The following is a 24,883-nucleotide window of genomic DNA, read 5'->3' on the forward strand; positions in this document are numbered from 1 at the left end:
TAATCTCCATGAAAGGAGTAACCTTGAGAAGACCAAAACTTGTCCACATAACTAGTGACCTTTTCATGCTCTTTCTGGCCTAGTCAATCCCATTCCTTCTTGACATTATTCTCAAAATCAGGAGGCAATAACTGAGCATAAAACTTCTCCTTGAACTTTTCCCAAGTCATAGGTTTCCTTCCCTCCAAAATGAGAGTCAACCACCAATTGCTAGCGGTGTCTTTCAAGTGCATGCCTACATGCCTTAGCTTGGACTTTTCTGATAAATTACCATTAGAAAAAGCAACTTCAAATTGCCTGACAAAGGCTAATGTCTTAGTAGGATCTCTCTTACCACAGTAAGAGTCAAACTTTATGTCCTTATCCCCAGACTTGAAAGTCTTAGTCTTCTTAAGCTTGCTCCTCTTATGGTCCCTCTTTGTCTGTTTGTGGATTGCACGAGACTTAGAACCAAGAGAGTAGAAACTAGAAGATGAGGAGGAGGAGGAGGAACTTGAGTAATCATGGGAGTAGCTAGTTGCTGAGGGAGATGACTCCCTCCTTATACGCCTCACTTGAGGTGAGGTCTTTTTACTCTTCTTGACCCAAGATGAGGAGGAGGAGGAACTTGACTTAGAACCAAGAGAGTAGAAACTAGAAGATGAGGAGGAGGAGGAACTTGAGTAATCATGGGAGTAGCTAGTTGCTGAGGGAGATGACTCCCTCCTTATCCGCCTCACTTGAGGTGAGGTCTTTTTACTCTTCTTGACCCGAGAATCCTTCTTCCTTCTAGGAAGCTTCTTAGCAATTGGATGCTTTGCATCTTCACCATCAATCAGTGCAATGGTGTTTCCTTCAGTATCATCATCTTTTGGAGGATTCGATCCTTCATAAGCAGCTTCTTCCCTTGCTCTTAAGCTGTCAATCAATTGACATACTTCGAGAATCTCTAACAAGCTACGATACTTTGTCAATTGAGCATGTAATTGCTCACTTGTAGGTGCTTCATCAGTTGCCATCTTCACCTTCTTCTTGCAAGGATCACCTTTACTTTGAGAAAAGCAAAGAGACCTGCTCTGATAACACTATTATAAAATTCGAGATACATGATCGAATTTCTTATATACTTAAAATATATATGGTGAATATTATGTTGGCACAGAGGGAGAATAGATGAGAGAAAAGAAAGATGTAGAGAGAGAGGTAGAGAAATTGGCAACACACTAGGTACTGGAAGATTGGCCAGTCCCCCCCCTTGTGGAGTTATATTATTGACAAGGAACAAGCTCCTCCATTACATATAAGCCAGTTCTTACTTGTAGATCTTGGAAACAAGATCACGGTTCCTTGCACAGTATACAACCGGCCAACACTTGCACAACTTGGAAGTTGGTACCTTTTGATCCTTCTTGAGTCTCCTTCTCTCCTACACAATATGTGTAGGGCTCTCCTCTTGGCGCTTGATTTCAGCAGAGCTTCCGCAGCACTTGCACCTTCTCTTCTCCTCTTGGAACTTGATTTCAGCAGAGCTTTCACAGCCCTTGCACCTTCTCTTCTCCTCTTGGAAATTGATTTCAGTAGAGCTTCCGCAGCACTTGCACCTTCTCTTTTCCTCTTGGAACTTGATTTCAGTAGGGCTTCCGTAGCACTTGATTTTAGTAGGGCTTCTGCAGCACTTGCACCTTCTCTTCTCCTCTTAGATACATGCAAAGTGATGCTTCCTTCCCCCCTCCCTCACACCCAAAGAGAGCCTCCTCTTTTATGAGCTTTCAAGAGCTTCTCTTCTTGGAGAGAGAGTTGAGTTGTTCTTCATGCAAGATGTGGTTGTTCTACTCTGCAGCACTAATTTTGAGATATCTCTTTGTGCGTTGTTTGGATGAAAAAATGTCCAACACAAAAGTTGTAGATCTTGCTGTTTTCAATAACCCACGTGGCCCATTTTTAGAGATCGTTTTTCTATTGCGAGATATTTTAAAAATGGATTTTCCAAAAAAATAGCTTTTTAAACTATACTCTTAACTTGTGGTCCATGCAACCACTTTGAGTCATAGATAAGTAGAGTTCATTAGATTACCTTGGGCCTCAACCTTAAGATTGAATTCCACACAAAAGCTTGTATCATTTTAGACCTTAGAAAGTGAAAATCACTTATCTCCTCACTTCTAGAGGATCACGTTCTCTTGTCTTTCTTAGTGAGATAATTTCCTCTCTCATCTTTCTTAATGAAAGAAAAGACCTTAAACCTTGACTTGTAGGGGAGAGGATGACCCCAAATGAATGCAATGCTCATTACACACAAGTAAAACATTCCCAGGCATCCCTAGATGCACACATAGATACATAACACAATGCTAATGCACTTCCTCTTCTTAGAACTCAATCCATCTTCATTTATGTGTAACTCCTTGGTTCTTATGTACACTCTTACACTTGGCAGACACTTCATTCCCCCTTCATAACTTGTACTGCATGTACCAGATATCCCCATCACAGTGCTCTGATCACCCCATTAAGTGATGCACTAGGAATACTGGTCTCTAAATGGTCTCATGGCCATGCTAGATCATCATCAACACTTAAAGAAAAGTGACTCATTAATTTATTGACATGAATTTATTAAATAGGGAATGCGTAATAAGCAATCAATTTAGTGACAATCCCAAATTCAAGAGGAAAGGTGATGACTTGTTTCTAGAGCATACTTTGAACCTTACAGAGGCCCTATGTGGTTTCCAATTCATTGTCGCCTACCTTGATGGGCGTCAACTGTTAATGAAGTCAACACCTAGAGAAATAGTGAAACCTGGCCAATTCAAGGCTATAAATGATGAAGGAATGCATGTTTATCATCGTCCTTTTATGAAGGGGAATTTATATATCCACTTCTCTATTGATTTCCCTGAGTTTGGTTCACTTTCTCTAGACCAGTGCAAGACCCAAGAAGAAGCTATATTACCTGCTAGGCACACCTGAGAGCATGCATGGATCCAAGATGAAGAGAAGCTTTGCTTTGATGTTATATTTTGTTATTTGGAAGGAGATAAACAAAGCCTTTGACAATCGCATGGATGGAGGAGTATGTGAACTACTCGATCCTGCTATAGCATCTTGAAATCCATTGGTTCTCTATCATCAATTCATGTGTTACTGTGTTGCTTTTAACTGGATTTCTGGCTACTATACTCATGCGGTTCTTGAAAAATGACTTCACCAAATATACCCAAGGTGAGGAGACTCTTGATGATCAAGAAGTTTATGATGCACTTAACAAGATCTAGTTTGAGAGCTTGACTGATAAGAGCAAGCTTGACTCTCAGCCAGAGCTTTTCATTCACAGCGTTCCAGACAAGGCGATCAACACATTGACCACCTCTGTCAATTTGTGGCTTGGAAGGTGCAAGTTGCCCAGCTTTTGGAAGAAGATCTTATATGAGTCACTTGTCACTTGGAGCTTTCCATGTTACAGAAATGCACCTGGATTTTTTATGACACTGTTAATGCTGGAGCCAGTTTTCAGAAGCATGTGAGAGAGGAAGTCAAAATTGATCCTACCTTCCACATTGAAGTCTAGTCCGAGCATGAGCTCCCAGAAAGGCTTCTTGGTGTTGTTCGCTTTGCCAATCTTGACCTTGCAGTTGCAGTAGCCATGGATCCTGAGCAAGCCCTTACAGGATCTATGCGAGAACCATGATTATGGTGATGATGACAACTCCACCACCACTAAAACGGTATACAACCTGCAGCTCTTGATGCTTAGAGGCTCTCTGTGCCATTTATTATTGAAGAGCAGTTGGATTCATGGAGTAGAGTGGAGATAATAGATTTATCTCCTCCATGGAAGCTTGAGAGGATCTTGAAAAGAAAGAGAGAGAAAGAATATCTCTAAAAAGTAATAGTAACTACACCCTCCTCTACTCCTGTTACCACTGTTTTTAGAAAAATACCTTCAAAAAATGGTCTAAAATGTTCAATAAATTGCTAACTTCAGTCTTCCTACCACCAAACTTGGTCCAAGACTCCATTAATGCTCCACAGTGCTATCCTTCTGGACCTTGACCTCAGGGTCCTTCAGTGCTCCTCCATTTTAGCGAATGTCCCTGTGTACCTGAAGCTTCTTGGATTTTAAAATGAAAAGGATGGTAACTAAGCATGTAAGGTAACTAAATGGACCAGAACCTGAGCTTTGATTCCACTTGTCAAGAAGAGGACAGGAGAGAGAGAGAGAGAGAGAGAGAGTACAGAAGAGAGAGAAAGACTGCAAGAAGAGAGAGAAAGAAAGTGATGAGGAGAGAGAAAGACTAGAAAAGGAGAGAGAAAGACAGAAAGAGAGAGGAAGAAGCCATGAAAGCTTGGAGAGAGAGGTGAAGATGAAAGGATACTTGTATTATAATCTAATGGTAAAAAATCAAGTCCCTAGCACCTTATATACCAGCAAGTGTAGCTAGTATTTCCCCATTATTAAATCCCCTTCTCTTACAGCATCCAGTGACCCCCCTTATCGCACCGTATCAAATATTACTTATTCTTCATGATTTTTAAAATATTTAATTAATATGATTTGATACGAAGATTGTTACCTAGTTTAGAGTGTCACTAAATGAAAATATCATTATAGGTAGTTTGGAGTATCTTAAGCATAGTAAGGCTTGAATTTTTTTTGCTAGATCTAACTCCATTAACTTGTCAAAAGTTCATATTATTTCATGTAGCTAACTTTGCATAACATCCTATAATACTCTTTAAATTATTTTTTAAAAATAAATAAGATCATAAATGCTATAGAGTAAAGGAGATATATAATCATAAGGATTATTTTGATGGATATTTTTTGTGAAATATAAGCTATATTAAATTTGAAGAAATATATACAAGGATAAGGCATCAATAGTGTAGTGATGCCTTCAATCCTAAAATAAGTTTGCATTATAATCAAAGTTTTAAGAGGAAGAAATAGAGTTAAGTTCTTTTTATTTCTTTCTACATAACAGGGAGAGAGATCTTAAGAGAGTGCTAAGGATAGGATAACATACACATCATTATCCCATGACATCAAGCCACCATTCATGTATTGAAATTTGATAGTTCTATTAAGAATCACAATTGAGAATATTAAAATCTAATAGTGTTGTTAAGAAACATAGTTGAGGGTATGACTCCCAATAGTTAATATTAGGTAAAAAGTTGTATCCTTTATATTCTCCATAGCATCTTGCACACATGAGATCCTCTCAGTCGTCTTGAAGTGAATATGATGCACAATGTCACTAATACTTTTATGTATTGCTAGGTTAATATTTTTTATATTTCAATAGACTAAAACTTGAACCATAAACATTAAAAAAAGGAGGAGGCTTACCGATAGTAGTAGGATTGTTTGAATTAATGTTTTTATCTCCTAGAAATCAAAGCACATTTCTTCTAATCATAATATATTATCCATGTCTTATCCATCAATGCTTGCTAAAAAGTTGACATTACAACATAGTATAATGAAGACATTCTATTTTTAAGTGCTAAGATCAAGGTGAATCTCTTTCATTTCTATTCTACTAGCTTGAGGTTCATCCTTAGTATATCTATCCCTACCAGTTTGTGTCAAAACCATGAGCCTCTTTTAACCATTTTCTTATGGTTCAATTGAAGAGATGGAAGAAAAAACTTGCATTTTGTTGAAATAAAATCTTACCGAATGAACGACTTAGGGGACAAAGTAAAGATAGGCTTAAATATCTCACGAAAACAAAGACTCTTTTGCTTGTTGATCACCTTCTCAAGGGTCTCTAAAAGGAGATAAAGGGAGACCAAAGCGAACTGGCAGTAATAAGTGGATGTGATTTTGATAAGAAATTTATGCTAAACTATAATCTTCTCTAAGAACTAAGAAATAAATAGAAGAATATATAACAATGATTCAAATGACTATAGATAAAAAATAAACATGATTTTGGTGGAAAAATGTGACAGTATGATATTTAACCATTCAAAAAGAAAAAATAATGGCAAAAAAGTGATCCCTAAAATAAGTTAAAGTCCTTAGGCATTTAATAGTTGATCTCTTAAATGAATAATATATTCTCTCATTAATCATATCTAAAAAATTTGGAGGGTTCATTATTCTAAAACCTCAGCTAATTAGTAACTTAATCATTTTCTTATGAGTACCGTTTCTAAAACATTTTTGGCTCTAATGGTGGAGTAATGCATGTATTCTCTACATTAGCTGAGCTCGTAAAAGTGTCAAATCTACTTTTCTTTGAGGAAGAGATAAAGGAGAATCATATCTTTTTTGAAGCAAAGAAGAAGCTTTTATTTTCATTGGAACCTAGCCCCTCCTTTCTACCAATAAAAAAGCCAAGGAACAAATGAGAGTTCTTATTGGCTATCAAGAGTCTTTTTATTTGTTATCATTATCAAACATTGCATGTATTTCTCTTGATAAATATAATATATTTTTATTTGTCTCTATACATAAATATTTATTAAATAAATGTGTGATTTTTATAAGTGTAATAATAATGTGTGATATGTTAATGACGCATTTGCATATGTTAACATAATCTAATTTGAATTATGTCAACATGTAGAATGTATACTCGTATGATGCATAGACAATAATGTAACTTATATCTATACCTATTACTACTTTTGATGCACATGTACATTAAACAAAAAATAAACATAATGGATTTCAAGAAATAAAACAAAACAAGTTTACTTAAACTAACTTAATTGAGTATACATCAAATAAGAAAAAAAAAATATTCCAATGTTATATAGTATACAAAATGTTTTGGCTTTTGAAGTATGATGGTGCTATAGCATTCATGGCAAAACCTACAAAGGAGGCCCCTTGTTGTATCAAAGCCAAAAGATAAATTACATGTCTTTATCTATGATTGTGACATGCTTTGCATGGATGGCTTCTAGTTGTGTATCATTGAACAGGTAGATGAGAAATCCTTTTGCAGCTATTTGTAGGGCCTTCATGGCTATAGCAATCCACTTGCGTGGCAATGGGCCATCAATCACTTGCACCCAAAACCTTTCCAACCCTTTTAACCGCATGTCCTACAACATTTCTCAAATAACCTTCTCAAAAGATTATTTTGGGATGAGAAACTCATACCCACACTAGATTCTCCTTATCTCTCAAAGGGCAATAGCCAATGGTCTCCTTCTCCTCTTCTTCTATGGTGGTCTTTGTGGTCATGGGGGAGAAGCTAGTGCTGCACCAGAGGAGAATACACCTCGTGCTCCAGGTGGACCATGGTATCTAGTCTTCATTAGGATAAAATGATGAGTATCTTGCTTGGTGTGTACCATGTAAGCTCGAGGAGGTTGAAAGCACAAAAACAAGGCATAAAAATGTCCATTCACACCATATTTTAATTTTTTACGAAAATAATAATAATTGCATTGTTGTAAAAGCACTAAAATACACTGTAGATGAGGGAGGCACATCCATCATAAATAAATGGTATACATAACAGTGTACATGCATGCATTTACAAAGAGCTAGAAAGAATTAAAATGTGAAGTCCAATGCCTTACAAATACAAATGTATCAAAAACTTAAAGAAATAATAAAAACATTGAAGGGGTGTTGATGTCTTTTGGAAAAAGTTGGGGTAGAGTGCATGGCTGATTATGTGCATGGCTGATTATGTGCCTCTCTTCTCCCCATTCTCACAAGACATATCTTCTTTTATATGGTGCAAAATTTTATTTCCTCTCTCTTCTATGCACAAGTTTCTCTTTCCCTATTCCTCTTCTCCCTCTTTTCTTGTTTTTAATGGTTGAAGCTATGGTAGAAGATGAAGATCTTGATCATTCATGAGAGAGTTTTTAAGTTGTTTGTGGTTTTGAGATCAATGATAAAGCCATACACATAGATTTTTTGAACATTCTACCTTAGTTTTATGGTTATTTTTGTTCATGGGAGGCCCCCTTCATTTTATTGCATAGCTAAGGAAGAAGCTGATCTTAACAACTACAACTTGAGGGAGATCTTAGGGTGACTAGAAATGCTAATTAAGAATTGAAAGATTTTTCCAAAGGATAGAGTTGGAAACACACACTTTGGTGGCATAGAGAAGCAAAATAATAGAGAGAAGAAGAAGAAGAAGAATAGTCATGAAGGAAAAAATTGTGATTTTTTGTTTTTATACTGGTTATCATACTCCTAGTGGTTTATGTTTTCTCACCTCTTTGCATTTGTTCTTTCTTCTTAAGGAAGGACGAAAAATAAGAAGAAGAAGATAAGCGAGAGTCGGACAAGAGAGATCAATGAAGATCTTATGCAGAAAATGTGAAGATGGCATGGGATAGAATGCAAGAGGAGTAAGAGAAGAGGAGGAGAAGAAGATGAGGATATGGGTTTTGAACCAAAACACTACCAATAAATCCCATCTTCCCTCGACACCATTATCCTTTAATCTTGAAATTTTATATTCCCTCCATTAGTAAGAAATAGTGATAGCCATAGGAAGAGTTGACAAGGCCTAGAAGTTAGTACACAAAGTTCAAGAGGGTTATTAATTTCAGGGGAGCCAAAAGTGAAGAGAAAAACTGTAAGATACAATAGGACTAAGGACAAATGACCTGCAAAGGTAGAATGTGATAGAAGCAATGGCTATCACCATAGCTATAGCAAGTTATAAACCATTGCAAAGAAAGGAAGAAATTCAAGAACAAGATTAGGAAGAGAAAGAAGAAAGGCAAGAAGCCCAATGCCACTTTTGGTCCATAAGTGCAAGTGGATTTTTTTTGGAGATCCCTTCTCTCCCTCTTCCAATAATATTCTCTTTCTTTCCCTATCCTCTCTTAATTCCCTATAACAATAATCTAAGAAATTTAGAAAAAGAAGGAGCCAAATACCATGGCATCTATAAGGCATAGCCATAGGAAGAATAGAGAGAGAGAAACCCTTCCTCTTCATCAATGTTAACTCTCCATGACCCCAAAGGTTGCTTCAATGGAAGAAGAAGAAGGAGAAGAAGAAGAAGCAATTGATGAAGGAATCAAGAAGAAGAAGGCAATCTTTTTGCACTTATACATATTCTTGCCCATCCTCTTCACTCTTCAACCAAATAACTACACCCGTGGCAAATAGCCTCCATGCCACATGCCCTACTTGCCCAATCACTAAACAAAGAAGGAGAAGAGATATTTGAGCAACAAAAATACCACCCCTTTCACCTTGCAAGAGAGATTTCAAGGGGAGAGGGTTTGAGTATATGTGCTAAACAAGTGAACCAATGGAAGTTCTAATGGTGAGGAAGAGGAGTGACATAATGCCCAAGGCTTAGGAGGAGCACAAGAGGCCACAAAGCTCTCCCTCCCCACTCCTCTCCATTGCCATCAAAAAACTACAAGGGGGATCAACACCACAAGAGACAGTGCAACCAGATTTAAATTTGTGAAAGAATAATTAGAAGAAGAAGAAAATGGATTTTTCCTTCACCCAATCATATGAAGTGACCTTTTAGCATACATCAAGCACCTCATATGACCTCCCCTTCCCCTCCTTTACCCTTGACCCTTCGTTGGTCAGTCCTATCCCCCTCCACATGGAAAAACACCATGGCTCAGGAGGAGCATGTGAAAAATCTAAAGAGTAAATTCTAGGGAGACATCCAATAGTATTAGGTAAGCACACTCAATTGTAGTCATGCTTTTGGAGGCATTCAAAGCTACAAAAAGTGTAGCAATGTCCCTCATAATCTCCATCCATGGGTTCTTCCTATTGCATTATCCATTGGTGCCCGTTCCTCTCTGCCTTCCATCTCCTGCTCACATGACAACCACCTTTCATCTCCAACAACCATGTGCCCATCTCACTACCAACTCATTTTGCAAACTCCCATACTTATCCACATGTGAGGCATGCAATAGAACCCATCCTCATCTTCTTGTTATCCTCCCATCTGGCACCCTAACCGTTAACTTTCTTCTCTTTTTCCCTTTAAAAAAACTTAAACATAGACATATAATTGAATAAACCATATAAATAAAATAGAAAAAAATTAAAAGCATAAGTAAATAAATAAAGGTGTACCATTTAAGTAAGGGTTTTTCCTATGTTCGATTGCCATCACTTATAAAACTAAAGAAAGTTACAACATAGTGGAATCTTAACACCTCCTCTTCAACTACCTCTCCCTTGGACATTGGGATCTCAACACCACCATTTTCCCATGTCCTGTTATCTGTTTTCTCCTCTTCAACGTTTGTATCTAACTAGTTCTCCCTCAACAACACTTTGAAACACAAAACATGTAACGTGCTCACCTATTGGTTGTCCAAGCACGTTTTAGCGGTCCATCGAGAAACGAATCTAAGTGTCGCTCCCCGACACTCCCATGGAATGTTCTGGGGTTTATCGCCTAGGGTTTCTCGAGTATGCCTCGCAACAGAACGTTCGCGGCCGAACCCACTAGGATTGACCTGAAATTTGGGTTCCTAGTTGTCAAGGTCTCGTGACAGCATTCTAGCATTGGGTTTTGGGCTTCCTACTTTACGCATAGATATCCAATCCGAAGCAGATCCATACCGCATTTGGTTCAAAGAGAATGGGAAACGAGAGGGATGCACGCTCAACCTCTCTGCTTGTAGGCATAGTCCCATTCTGGTCCCCTAAAACGGCATGAATTGGGTTCTAACTTAACAATACCTAAAGTCAAATGGCGATAAATCCTTGTGAGAAGCCTCCCAGTTCACTGAGACCGCCCTGCTGTAGGACGGACGAGGATTCCGTCCACCCACTTCCCTTGATAGCTTTAGTTTTCTAATAGGTCCTACCACATTTATGTGCGACATTTAAAATCAGCTTCCTTAATTAAGCCTTTTAGGATAAGGTTTTTTCACGTAATTTACAACACACACACGAAAACAAAACAAGCAGTCCTTTTGACAAACAAGTTCCTTAACTTATCTTCAAGTTAATATTTGTCCCCTGCCCATACATGAGAATTATGTATCCCTTCTGTCCAACAGAAGTACCTGATCCAAATCACATGGCACCATAATTTCCATCCTTTATCTAGAATAGGATCTTCTAACGCCACAAATGTTGGGCTTATGGCAATCTGCAGCTCCGTTTCGGACTCAGCAAGGGGTGTCTAGAGCTCCATTGACCGCAAGTGACCTAGGAGTGAGACACAACTTCCGTGGTTTGCCTTTTCACCACTCGACCTTCGGCCTGTGAATGAAGCAGTGCCCTCTCGGGGTAATCCGTGGTGCGACCTTGGAGATGATCCACCTGTGCAAAATATCCTTCCTTAAGCAATCAACCTAATATCATCTTCCAGTGAAACATTCCTTTATTTCCCATGGCTACTTGTCATTTCTAACCCTTGCCATGCTTTTGCCATCAAACACAAGCACTTGGAATATTTATCAAAATTACAATGCAACAATCAACTGATTGAAAGAAAAACATTTAGAGTTTTATCCAATCATCCAACAAAACTAATTGTATCTTTCCCAAACAATACAAGAATAGACGCGATAATAATTCCATCACATATTCACTCTCCCCCTTGGGATCAAAGAGCGAATCTATGCAAAATTTTCTTAATACTTGTATGTACAATTCCTAATGTTATTCTTTTTATGATTATGCTATTCATAACCCCTGATCGATTGCTCTATCAATGAATAAGCCATACGAAACTAAGTGCAATTAACTTTCCTTAATACATGTACTTTGCAAACTCCATCTTTTAAATATGTGAGAAGAGGGTTTTTATTTAATTAAAAATATATATATATTTTTAAAAAACTAGAGTCATAAATCCGATATTTTTCTCAGATTGAAAAAAGGACCGTAGCTACCCTTCATGGAAGTTACAATATGAACGAGACTTACGAGCCATATCAATCACTAGTATTAATATGTATAGTATGGATGGTCCAAAAATATTAGATTTTGCACAAAACTAGTATATTCTAGATATTTTAGATATTATCCTAAAAAGATAGAACTGGATGTTATTTACAAGAAAAGAAAAGAAAAGTGATGTTTTAGTTAGTTTTGGAGATTTTATAGAAAAAATAAATGAATAAAGAAAAGTGATTGGCAAAATCGTGCATGTGCCGTGATCGTAGTCTATAGGCAGTAGGCAACACTTCGAATAGGGAGAGAAAGGAGTGATCTGAAAGCTTTCCAATCAAGTGTCTTGGGGTTTTACCCCCCTTTTTGGAACCAATGGAACCATTAGATTTATGGTATGAGCATCAGAACACCGATTCTTCCAAGAGCCCCCCTAGTCTTGTTCTCAGCCACATCCCCTCCTCTCTAATTCATTATAAAAAATGAGGCATGGGGAGGCACAAGAGAGCAAGGATATCCCTCCAAGAGATTGTGAGACAGAGCTTGAGAGAGAGAGAGAGAGAGAGAGAGAGAGAGAGAGAGAGAGAGAGAGAGAGAGAGAGAGAGAGAAGAGTTACCCCGAGAGGCTGCAAGGGGGAGAGTTAGCTCAATTCCCTCTAACTCGATCCTTGACTTAGCCATCTTCTCTTACCCTCTCCAATCTCAAATCTATTCTGCATTCTTAATCTCTTGAGTTTACTTGCGGACGATGGCCTTGAAGTGAAGAATGTCGCGTGCGGATGGCAATCCTACAACCAGCAACGAAGCTTTGGGCGAAGGCATCATTGTCAATCCAAGTGCGGTTCCAATTGTAAGTAATGTATTTCTAGATTGATAGATGCTTGCTTTGATTCTCACATGAGATACATTAGGCTCCATACTATGATGTACAAAAATATTAATGTTAGTTAGTTTTTACCTTAGTTAGTCTTTAGTTAGTAATCTTACTAACTTACTAATTGACTAACTAACTTTCAAACTAATCAACTAACTTTTATTGTGTGGAAATATTACAAAACAAGAAAACATAAACTTAAAGGTAAGACTTAGAACTTTTAAACACATGCTTCAAAAAGGGGAAAAAAACTTTTAAGAGGCCATATTTATATGCTCTCCTCCTTTTTGCCCTATACAAATGAGAGCTTCATTTTGATGAGGTGACCTTTGGAGCTACATGATGGAGGGAGTCATTATTCTTTCCCTTATTGGGATGGAGAAGTTGTTCTTATGAGGCCATATTGAAGATAGAACTCTATGTTTTGTAGACTATGCAATTTTTTCAGTGTGGAAGTGACCGAGGCAAGAGTTCCCTTACTCTAGTGGTCATGGCATGTTTTCTCTAACAAGTTTAGATGTTTTTTGTGTTAGACAATGGTCCTTCTTTGACAAGGTTCGTGAGGACACTTCACGTTTCATTGTGGGAGAAAATTATGATACCTAAAGAAGCATTAAAAAAAGGATAAAGGCATCTATGCATATACCATATTTCTATTTTTTATAGAAAAAATAATAATCACATTGTTGTAGAAGCACTAAGATACACCCTACATGATGAGGGCACATCCATCATAAATAAATTTTGTTTCTATTTGAGATGCTATTAGCGTCGCAAATGCAAATGCTATTTTTGTTGTAACCAACCATCATTATCACCCCATTCCCTTGTAGTGAGTGATGTTTGATGCTTGAAAACTGTGATTGCACCCACGTGAATTTGGGAGTCCTTTTTTATGATATTTTTCAAACTTGATTGAAAAGCCACTTCCTTTTTGTATGTCATCCTATTATAGAGGCTTACTACACCTTTTGAGGATATTTACAAGAAATAATATCCAAAATATAAAAAATAGACTAAAATCATTCAAAAATCCTATATTTTTGAGCCAACCATACTATGGACACTAATACTAATGAATAATATAACATTGTCTCTCTAGATTAATAAGAAAGTTTGTTGAGTGTTGAAATGACTTGTTTTTTGGATGATTTTTGTTGTTTTTGAGAGCTGAATGGTTGATTTTATGGGATGATTGATTGATTTGGAAGTGGTTTGAGAGTGTTTTAGATGATATTGTTTGTGTTTTGGAAGTTCGTGATGTTTGTTGGTGGTTCTGTGATGTTCTGATAGGTTCTGAATGGTTCTGTATACCTTCTATTTTGTTCTGTTTTGGTTTGTTTTGTTCTGATTGTCTTCTGTAAGGAGGGATGAAGTATTGATTGATGAAGATTGAGAGCTTGTGAAAGTTTATTGAATGGTTTGTGAGAGTTTGAAATGGTTTGAGAGTGAGTTATGTGGTTTTGATGATCTTCTGTAATCTTCTGTAGGTCTTCTGTAGAGCTTCTGCTTCTGTTCTATCTCTGTTCTGTTATGTACTGTAGCTGTTCTGGTACTGTTCTGTAGACTGTTCTGTATACTTCTGTAAGTGTTCTGTGGAATGTATGTGTGACTTTGGGGAAAGTTTTCTAGCCTTGGAAAGAGGTGAATACAAGTGCAAAAGAGCTGAAGGAAGTGGAAGAAGTAGCTGCTGAAGACTCAAGTGAAGACTAGAGTGAAGTGACAGTAGTGAGCTGTGAAGAGACACTGTAGTGGCTCTGGTGACCCTTCATATCAGACATACCTCTTGGGAGGGGTATCCACGACCTAAGAGTGATTATTGAGAGTAATTTTTGAGAGATTGTAGTGAGGACATGATGTATTATTGATGGAGTGAGAGAGAGAGAGTCAGAGATAGCCAATTCTACTCAAACAGAGTGATTGTATATGAGAGATTGAGAGAAGAAGACTATGAAGATATTGAAGATGAATACTATGTGATGTATTTCCATTCAAAGATGGAGTATTTCTTTGCTTTCTTTGTTCCATTGATGGATTTTGTGAAGATGTTGAAGAATATGGTTGATTCTATTAAATCCGTGGGAGGTCTACATGATGCTGCATGAAGTTTTGTTGTGCCTGGTGTTCTTTTCTTCATTGTGATCATATGAAACATGATAAACAAGCTTGTTGATGTTACAAGATAGATTTTCTTGCAAGAGAATTCCCTTTTCCTTGGTGTTCCTCTCGGGGCTCCATGTTTTTGGTGCGCAGCCGGGGAAACTTGCCATCAACAAGCACCAAAGAGGCTGAAAATGAAGGAAATGGCATTGCCAAGAAGAGAAGAATTCAATGGATGTTTGTAAAGTTCCTTCTTCCACTGAAGAGTTGGAATTTTTCATAATCAAAGCCACTTTCCACAAGAAGTTCATCCCCCAATGGCGAAAACACATCACCATCATGATGCATGCTCTATGTGGTGGACAATTTCCTCTTCCTATTGAAGCAGTAGAAACTTGCATCTTGGTGGCAAACTGTTTGGGAACAAACTGAAGAGCAGAAACAGAGAGAATGACCATCCATGGAAGATTTGGCATTCATTGAGAAGTTTCCAGATAACATCAAGTGGGAGATTGTGAAGAAGCTTCAGGAGTCTTGGTCTGTAGAGGTTCACAAAGATAAGAAGGAAAAGAGTTGGAATTTGTTCGTGGATGCTCAACAGCAAGATACATGGGATGCTTGGTGTACTGATAATCTTCTGTTTGTTCAATTAGCAACCCACTGGAAGCTGGTAGACAGAGTGTTTTTCACAACATACACTGTTGAAACCATCAGAAGCTGGCATTACTATGATGATGACACCACCACAATGCTCAGACGTATGCATTTTAACACCTTCAGAACCGAATACCTTCCTCTGTGCAGTGGAATGAAAGCAGAATTCAGGGACGTTGAAAAGAAAGAAGTAGAAGAAATGTTGGCAAGAGAGTCCTCCAGAGACTGAAGCCTTCTGTTAACCCTCTGTGGAGTACTAACAACATAGTGGAGCCAAGCCCCTGATGAATGACGCAATAAAGAGGCAAGCGTTAGAACGAGTCCAGAGGTACGTGAGAAGAGAGAAAGCAAGAATCAGAGCCGAGAGCAAGCTCGCAGCAGAAGCGGCCTTTGACGCCCTTGCGGAACTCTTTACAGAAGTCCCAATGGCACATCAAGCCCTTCCTCCTCCTGCTGGAGGTCCACTTCCAAGCCAGATCCGTCTTGGAAATATTGATGACAGACCAGCGAATGTAGTCCCATTGCCAGTTTTTAAGGGAGAGTACAATGAAGACCCCGATCTTCATGTAGCAGAGTTTATGGTAGCGTGTGTGGCTAACAATGCCAGAACCCCTGAGCATTGGTTAGCAATATTCCCCGCCACTTTCAAGGGCGCGGCGTTTCAATGGTATGAGAGACAAGCAACAGGAACTTTTGGCACATGGGACGACCTGAAGTTGGCCTTCCTCACTAAATTCAGGCGTGAAGGTTTTGAAGAGCGGATGAGAGATGAATTTATGAACCTAAGTCAGTCCTCTGGAGAAAGAGTAGAAGCCTATGTCTCACGAATGGAATCCATCCTGAAGAGATGGACTAACCATAATCTAGATGATGGCATTCAGAAGGGAGTGTTTCTCAGAGGATTACAACCAGAAGTCCGTAAGTTTGTGGAGCTGCAAAGACCAGCCACCCTGCAAGCTGCAACAGAAGGTGCAAGACTGTACGATGAAGTGGAAGCTAGATTGGCGATGAATACAGGAAGAGGAGTCCTATCTCCTCTGATGCCAGGAATGATGTATCCACCAAATGCAGTCCCAGGGACTGTTCCCTACCCCTACCAACAGATGCCCCCGGTATCACAGTACAGTGCACCAAATCCACAGTGGCCACAATCCCTGCCTCAAATGATGGTTCAACCACAACAACAATGGTCCCAACCAATTTCCTCAATGCCAAATCATCAGCAACAGTGGAATCCTACCAACTGGAGCCAACAGCCAACAGTTCAAACAGGAGCACTGAATCAGAACCAGAACAGAGATCCCTCTGTACCAACCCAACCCGTTTATGCAGTGATTGCAGAGACTCCTCAAAACCCTCCTGCCAGTACGTCAGGAGGAGAAAGCTTGAAGGATTATTTATCCAATTCAGTTGCAAACATAAAAAAGGAGTTGATGGATGTGATTACAGAACAACTACAGACGTTGAAAGTGAATACAGCGAGCATATCCAACGTTGCAGGAGCAGGAAGAGATGTGTTGTGGTCAAATACTTGGTGTGGTAAGTGTCATCAAGCAGGCCATTTAGCCACTGAATGTACATGAAAACCAACCATCCCTGGAGCCTTCTGTTCCTACTGTTTGCGGAAGAACCATACAGAGGACATTTGCTCTCTGAAGGAGATGCATGATAGGAGAAGGAAGGAAGAAGACGCAAGATTCAACTTGCTGGAATCCAAAATGACAACACAAGATATTGGACCCAAGCCTAGAGAGTTTGGTCCTAATTTCGGACCCAGAAGATTTCCTTCTCAAAGTTACAGAGGAAGACAGTCTGGCGGTGGTCAGAGGTCAGAAGTGGAGTGTTACAGATGCGGAGAAAAGGGACACATTTCACCAAATTGTCCAAATCCTCGAAGGTCAGTAGATTACAAGCCCTTATGCAGTCGATGCAAAGGAGAAGGCCACACTGCAAAAGACTGTCCAAGCCCAGCCCCAGTGAAAAACAGTGCTACTGATAGTCCAGCCAAGGCCCAAGAGCCTACCTCCAATTTAGTGGAATTGGAAGTTGCTGCCATCACGCGTGCAAAGCAGAAGGAATCACCTACCCAGAAAGAAAATAACCCTCCTGCCAGAACAGTGAAGTTCAGTCTTCCAACAGAAGAACAGAACAGAACAGAGCCTAACAGTGCCGTACAGAGCCCTACAGTGCCACAGAGAGTTACAGAGACAGTTACAGAGACAGGACCAGAGGTCCAGGATACAGAAGAGGAGGAAGCGCCGCAAGTAGCAGAAGAAGTTCCTGTAATTCCTCTGATGGAAGAAAGAGGGAAAATGAAAATGGGTGTTGCCCCATTCCCTAACCGGTTAGAGAAGCCAGTGGATCCTATTAAGGAATACGATCTAGTTAGAGATCTAGATACCTTTAAACCAAACCTCACATTCCGACAATTATTGATGTTGTCCCCCAGTTGCCGGAAAAGGTTCAAAAGTATACTGATAAAAAGACGTGGTTTAAGGATTGCTCCTTCAACAGTGACAAAGTCCAATAAGGCTCCGGAGCCTGTAAAAGAAGTGGATGTGGCTAATGCTTTTCTAGATCCGGGTACTCCAGAGACTGGCGTGTGGATAGAAGGCTGCTTCATTGCAAATGCACTGATTGATGGAGGTTCATCAGTAAACATTATGACGGATGTGACGATGAAGGATCTAGGCTTACAAGGTGTGCAACCAACCCAATGGCTCATCAGACTGGCGGATCAGAGTAGAATCAAGCCTTTGGGCATTCTTCCATATGTGAAGACTACAGTGGCTGGAAAAGATTATTGGCTAACCTATCTGGTGGTGAAGCCAAACTCTTATGGTACATCCTATCCTCTGTTACTGGGCAGACCATGGCTTTTTGAAGCCCGAGCAAGGACGAAATGGTTTAAAGGAACTTTGACCTTGGGTAGAGGACCCAATAAAGTGGTGCTGAAACTGTATGGTTCTCAAAAAGGACATGGATCCACCTCCTTGGAATTATCTTCTGACTCCCCTAATGAGGCTACAGATGGAACATCAGCAGACGAAGATGCTGTAAAACAGATCCTTCCCAAGAAAACAGTGGCGCATTCCTTAACAGTGGATACTGTAAGCCAACTTCCAAAAGATGCAAAGCCATTATCAATGGGTGAATACTTCCTGCCTGAACCAGGAATGACTTCTGAAATCACTTCTGACAGTGAGATAGAAGCATGGATGTACTGCTCTCCCTGTTACATGGTCACAGCAGGAACAGAAGCAGAAGCAGAGACAGAGGCAGAAGAGGAAACAGAGAATCTATTCTTCTTTTACAAAGCTCCTACAGAGACAGAAGCAGAGACAGAAGCAGCAACAGGAACAGAAGCAAAAGCAGGAACAGAAGCAGAAGCAGAAGCAGAGACAGAAGAGGTTGAATATGATATGGACGAAGAAGATTATGAAAGTGAAATGGAAGAGTCTATCCCACCTGAAGAGGATATATTTGAGGAAGAAGTTCCAGAAGCATCAGAAGCCGATGAGCTCATGCTATGGGACAGAATGGCGATGGTACCATTTGGTCTGGTAAATGGATCTTCTCATATGCAAAACCTTTATAAGAAATGGATTAAGAAGAACAAGCCGTCTTTCAAGAGTGGCTCATGCCGTCCTAACCTATCCTTGCCAAAGAAAGATGATGATGATGCACCGTGCCAACAAACACCAGTCCCACAAACCCAACAGGCATCAGAGGGTCCCTGTTATGTGACGTTCTTGGATGTGTCATCTTCAGAAGAGGAGTCTTCAAGCCAAGAGGTAATTAGTTTTGAAACCAAACCCGAAACAGCTCTAATCCCATTCCAACGTCTTAAAGAGCAACCTAAGTCTCCACCAAAAGAAGAAATTGGTTCTAGTGGGACATCAGAAGAGGACACCACTCCCTTGAAGGAGTCGGATCTCTACCCAGAAGCAGTCCGCGGGACCTTCATCCGTGAAGTAGAAGGTGAAAGGCAGTTAACCTTTGTGGATGCTGAAGGCACTGAACGCCACTTGAAGGTGGGTAGCAGTCTCCCAGAAGAGGAGTTGTCAACCTTGTACAACTTGTTGAAAGAAAATTTGGACGTGTTTGCATGGTCTTACAAAGACCTAAAGGGGATTGATCCCACAATATGTCAACATCATATTGACTTGGAGCCTGATGCCAAGCCAGTACGGCAACGACAGAGGCGAATGAACCCGAATTATTCCACATTGGTGAAAGCAGAGCTGCTGAAGCTTCTGGAAGCCGAGTTCATCTATCCAGTGGCAAATAGTGAATGGGTTTCACCCATCGTGGTTGTACCCAAGAAGAATGGCAAATTGCGAATATGTGTGGATTTCCGAAAGCTTAATTCCAAGATGAAGAAGGATCATTTTCCTATCCCTTTCACAGACCAACTGTTGGACATAGTGGCAGGACATGAGCTTTATTCCCTTCTGGATGGATTCAGCGGATACAACCAAGTCCAAATCGCGGAAGAAGACCAATCCAAAACAACCTTCACCACAGAATGGGGGACCTACGCTTACCGGGTGATGCCGTTTGGGCTCTCCAATGCCCCTGCTACTTTCCAACGAATCATGATGGCCGCATTTCAAAATCATCTGCACGACTTTATTGAGGTATATTTGGATGACTTTTGTGTCTATAGTTTGATCAGTGAACACTGGGGACATTTGGAACAATGCTTTGATCGATGTCGGGAGTATGGGATTTCCCTCAACCCCGACAAATGCATCTTTGGGGTCTCTTCTGGAGTCCTGTTGGGCCACATTGTCTCTGCACAAGGGATATCAACAGACCCTGCAAAGATTGAAAAGATCGTAGCTCTGACAGCACCCACCAACCTCAAACAGTTGAGGGGATTCCTAGGCCATGTGGGTTACTACAGAAGGTTCATAGCCCATTTTGCGACAAAGGCAACTTCCTTGCACAAGCTCCTGAGGAAAGATGTAGAGTTTACTTGGACGGAAGAATGTGACAAAGCCTTCCAAACTCTGAAGCAGTGTCTGATAGAGGCACCCATTCTGCAACCTCCTGATTGGACGAAAGAGTTCCATGTACACACTGATGCATCAATTGAAGGCTTAGGTGCTGTCCTATGCTAGAAGGGCTCCTCGAAGTTGGATCAACCGATCTATTATGCAACCCGGAAAGTCACTGATAGGGAACGAAACTATACAGTGACCGAGCTGGAGTGCTTGGCAATGGTGTTTGCCCTGGAGAAGTTCCGCCACTACCTCCTATCTACCCACTTTAAATTTTATGTGGATCATGAGGCCCTATCCTTCTTGATGAACAAAGCAGATGTGAAAGGACGAATGATGAGATGGCTCCTTTTATTCCAGGAGTTCGACTTTAAGGTGATTACTAAGCCTGGTCGTTCCCATGTTCTGGCTGATCATCTGTCGCGTATCCCACAAACTGCAGACGAGGAGCAGGATGATCCAGACCTCCCTGATGCTTCCCTATTCTTGGTAGAAACTGTAACTCCCTGGTATGCAAACATTGCCAATCTGCTGGCAACCCAACAGTACCCTCCTGGTATATCTAGTCGGAAAAGGAAGAAGCTCATGCTAGAATCAGCCCCCTACACCTTGCTAGGCGGTGCACTGTACAAGAAAGGCAAAGATGAAGTACTCAGAAGATGTGTTGCAGGAGATGAGATTGGGATTGTTCTGAAGGCTTGCTATGACGAGCCATGTGGAGGTCACTTTGCAGGAGAAGCTACAGCCAGGAAGGCTCTGCTAGCAGGTTATTGGTGGCCTACCATTCATAAGGATTCCTATGATTACTGTAAAAGATGTGATGCTTGTCAAAGAATGGGGAAACCCACGAAGACAAGTGCCATGCCATTGCAACCTATCCTTCCGTTGAAGCCGTTTGAGAAGTGGGGCATTGACTTCGTAGGTCCGATCGACCCTCGCACTAGAAGGAAACAGAACAGATACATCCTCGTATGTACGGATTATGTCACAAAGTGGTGTGAAGCTAAAGCCTTAAAGCGGGACGATGGTAACAGCGTGGCCCTGTTCATGTACGAGAATATCATCACCGTTTTGGCAGTCCCTTAGAGTTGGTAAGTGATAGAGGCACGCATTTCCTCAACAAAGTCATGGAAGAGTTGACAGAGTTGTATAAGATCCGCCATCGCAAGTCCACTCCTTATTACCCCAGAGCCAACGGCCAAGTCGAAGTCACCAATCGCATCCTCTGCTCGATTCTGACAAGAACAATTGCTGCACATCGTCGTGATTGGGACGATCGACTTACAGAGGCCCTCTGGGCATACAGAACCTCCCATAAAGCAGCAACGGGACAGACACCCTTCCAGTTGGTGTATGGAACAGAAGCTGTTTTTCCTGTTGAACTAGAATTACCCTCTTTGAGAGTGGCTATCAAAGAGCGTTTGGGGGACGATGATTCACTGCAACGCCGTCTCCTGCACCTCGAATGTTTGGACGAAATTCGTAGGATGGCTCTACAGTGCATGGAAGCCACGCAAGCTCGACGCAAGGCTTACCATGATAGCTTCATCAAGCACAAGGCGTTCAAAGAAGGTGATTTGGTCCTAGCCTATGATTCACGATTTGGCAAGTTTCCTGGCAAGCTCCAGCAGCGGTGGATGGGCCCCTATAAGGTACTTGCCGTCAACCCTAATGGCTCTGTTCAAGTACAGACCCTGGATGCCTCTGATGATCCCTTTCTGATCAATGGATATCGCCTGAAGAAGTATTTCCCTCCTTGGGGATCTTGACAATTACGGTCACTTGATATTTTCCCTCGTTGGCGCGGCACTGTACTTGTTATGATGCTACTTCTGATAGCCGTTCTTCAATCACTCCTGATGAAGTGGACGCAACCCTCTGTCCCCTCAAAACCCCCTTCAGCCTTGATTTCTTATCCTCTATTTTCCACCAGCGACAGTGGCGAGGTGGGTTCTGACAAATGGTAGTTCTGCCATTCCCTTGCTCAATATTGAAAAAAAAAAAGAAAAAAAAAGAAAAAGAAAAAACATATCGGTCATGGGAGAAAAGGACTTAGATCCCTGTCATGCCGACCTATTCTTCAAGAAAAGGTGGAAACACCCTCGGGAATAGGGGAAAACAAGAAAAAGAAAAAAAGAAAAAGAGAAAGAAAAAGCAAAACAAATCTGTTATGAGAGAAAAGGAAGCAATTCCCTGTCATAGCAGGCCTCGTTCCAAGAAAAGGTGATAAACACCCTTGGGCGAGAAGCTGGCTGTGGAAAAGGTGGTAACACCCAGCAGTCCAGAAAATGGATTCATTGATTGATATTTCCAGGATCCAATTCCGAAGCTGCCTCCCTTGGTACGCTGCGTCCTGGGTCTCTTTGCAAAGTGATTAACTGTCCTCTAGCAGACAACATGTTCCTGTCCAATCCAACGTTCGATTTGATGGCTACCTCCCTGGGTACGCCTCTTCAACAACTGATGACGCGATCTTCATCGACAACCCCTTGAGTGATGTGAGCTTTCATCCTAACCGGATGGGGAAGTGAGTACGGTTGCCCTCTGTATCTATCAACAGAGAGTGAGACAGAGGGTGGGGCGAGAGACCAGTCTTTTTCCTTCAAATCGAATGAGAGGTGAGAAGTGTGAATGAAGTGTTGCACGCACGAGATGGGCCTCTCAATGCACAAAGCACGATTTGTTCTGTGCACTGCACCATAAGGCTCCCTTGCCTTCCTTCTTGCACTGTATGCCGGCACAGGGCGGGATGCACAATTGCACCATCAAATGCGCACAAGGCATATAACCTTTGCACAAGTGGCCGTGAGGATTACATCAATGGGTTTCAGGAAAAGGCTGCCCTCTGATATCTATCAACAGAGAGTGAGACAGAGGGTGGGTAGAGTTTGACTGGAGTTTCTTCAATCACTTACCGAGAGGTGCGTTTGAGGGACGTTACGACACTTGGAGTCAGGTATGTTCCCGTTTCCCTATGCACCCACGGGATGGGTCTTTGCCGTCCTCACAAGACACTTCACCCTGTTCTGTACACTGCACTGTAAGGCTCCCTTGCCTTCCTCCTTGCACTTATGCCAGACGGGTTAGACGCACTAATGCACCATCAACTGTGCACCCTGGCATACTCCCTTTGCACCATTTTCCCCTTGTTGATTCCTCAACCGGCTATGAGATATGGGTTTTAATCATTCTTTCGCGAGTGATATTAGTCATGGGACGAGTGACTGTTCTTTCATTTCAATTGAGTGATTGTGAGTTGAGTGTAGTATCCCTCATCATCGACGAATTTCCTGCGATTCCTTCCATCAGCTACCTCCCTGGGTGCTGCCGCGTGGTCCCTGCCATGACGGACGTGTGCCGAGAAGATGCCTTGGTTCCTCCAGCGCCGACAACCACCATGGACGTGCCGTCGACACTCAACCTTGATTCTTAACGAAACGGGCCAAGTTTTTCTAACCCTACAACTTCTGTTTCTTAGTGATGTTCATGTTTTAAGTGTGGGGACATTAGTGGATGGTCTGTGGCATGGTCCTAGGTCCCTGTTGCTTGGTTAACCCTATCCATTGAGGTCTTAAGTGTGGGGACGCGTCCCTGCGCGTCTACATTGCATATCTTCTGCATATGCCTTATCTTGCTCATGCATGTTTGCCCTGCCTTGCTTTTACCCTAATGGGATCCCTTCCCACCCACCCGGTTATGTTCGACCCACTCTTGGGGCTGTTCCCTTGCAGTTTTCCTTCATTCCTTGATTTTGAGGTCCTACTATGTGAATGCACCCTACGTTACCCAAAATCCCAATCCAACCTCATAGCCCTGTTCCTCCCTTTGAACTGATCATTTTTCCTTTTTACCTACCCCTGTTCCGGTGCACGGTTTTTGAGTTATTACTTTTTGATGCATTTTGCGTACTTTCACCGGTTTTCCATGTGAACGCACTTTTCTTGCTTCGGAACCGTGATCTGCTGTCATAGCCCTACCAACCACTTTTCCCTTGACATTTTTCCTTTTTATTCCGCATCATTCCGATACACGGTTTGTCCATTATTACTTTTCCGGGTTTTCACGACTTTTTCGTGCGTATTTTTGACATTTTTCCATGTGAACCTGCCCTGTTTGCATCAGAATTCCAATTTGATTTGACAACCGTGTCCCCTGTGCCTTCCCCTACCTTTTTTCTTTTTCCTCCACCCTCTTTCAACTTCCAGATTTTTACTTATTAATTTTTAAATGAGTTTTCGAGAGTATTTTTGGAGTTTTTCATATGTGAACCCCTCTTACTTCCACCGGAACTACGTTTTAACATGATAACCCTATGCCACTCCTTCCTGCGGACATTTTTCCTTCTTACTACATGTCATTCCGGTGAACGGTTCATCCGATATTAATTTTCGATCCCATTTTCGGGTTTGTTTTTTGGGTTTTTTCCATGTGAACGCG

Source organism: Lygodium microphyllum, chromosome 1 (genome assembly GCF_053477565.2).
Source record: "Lygodium microphyllum isolate KBCC chromosome 1, Lygodium_microphyllum_v1.1.10, whole genome shotgun sequence".
NCBI lineage: Eukaryota > Viridiplantae > Streptophyta > Polypodiopsida > Schizaeales > Lygodiaceae > Lygodium > Lygodium microphyllum.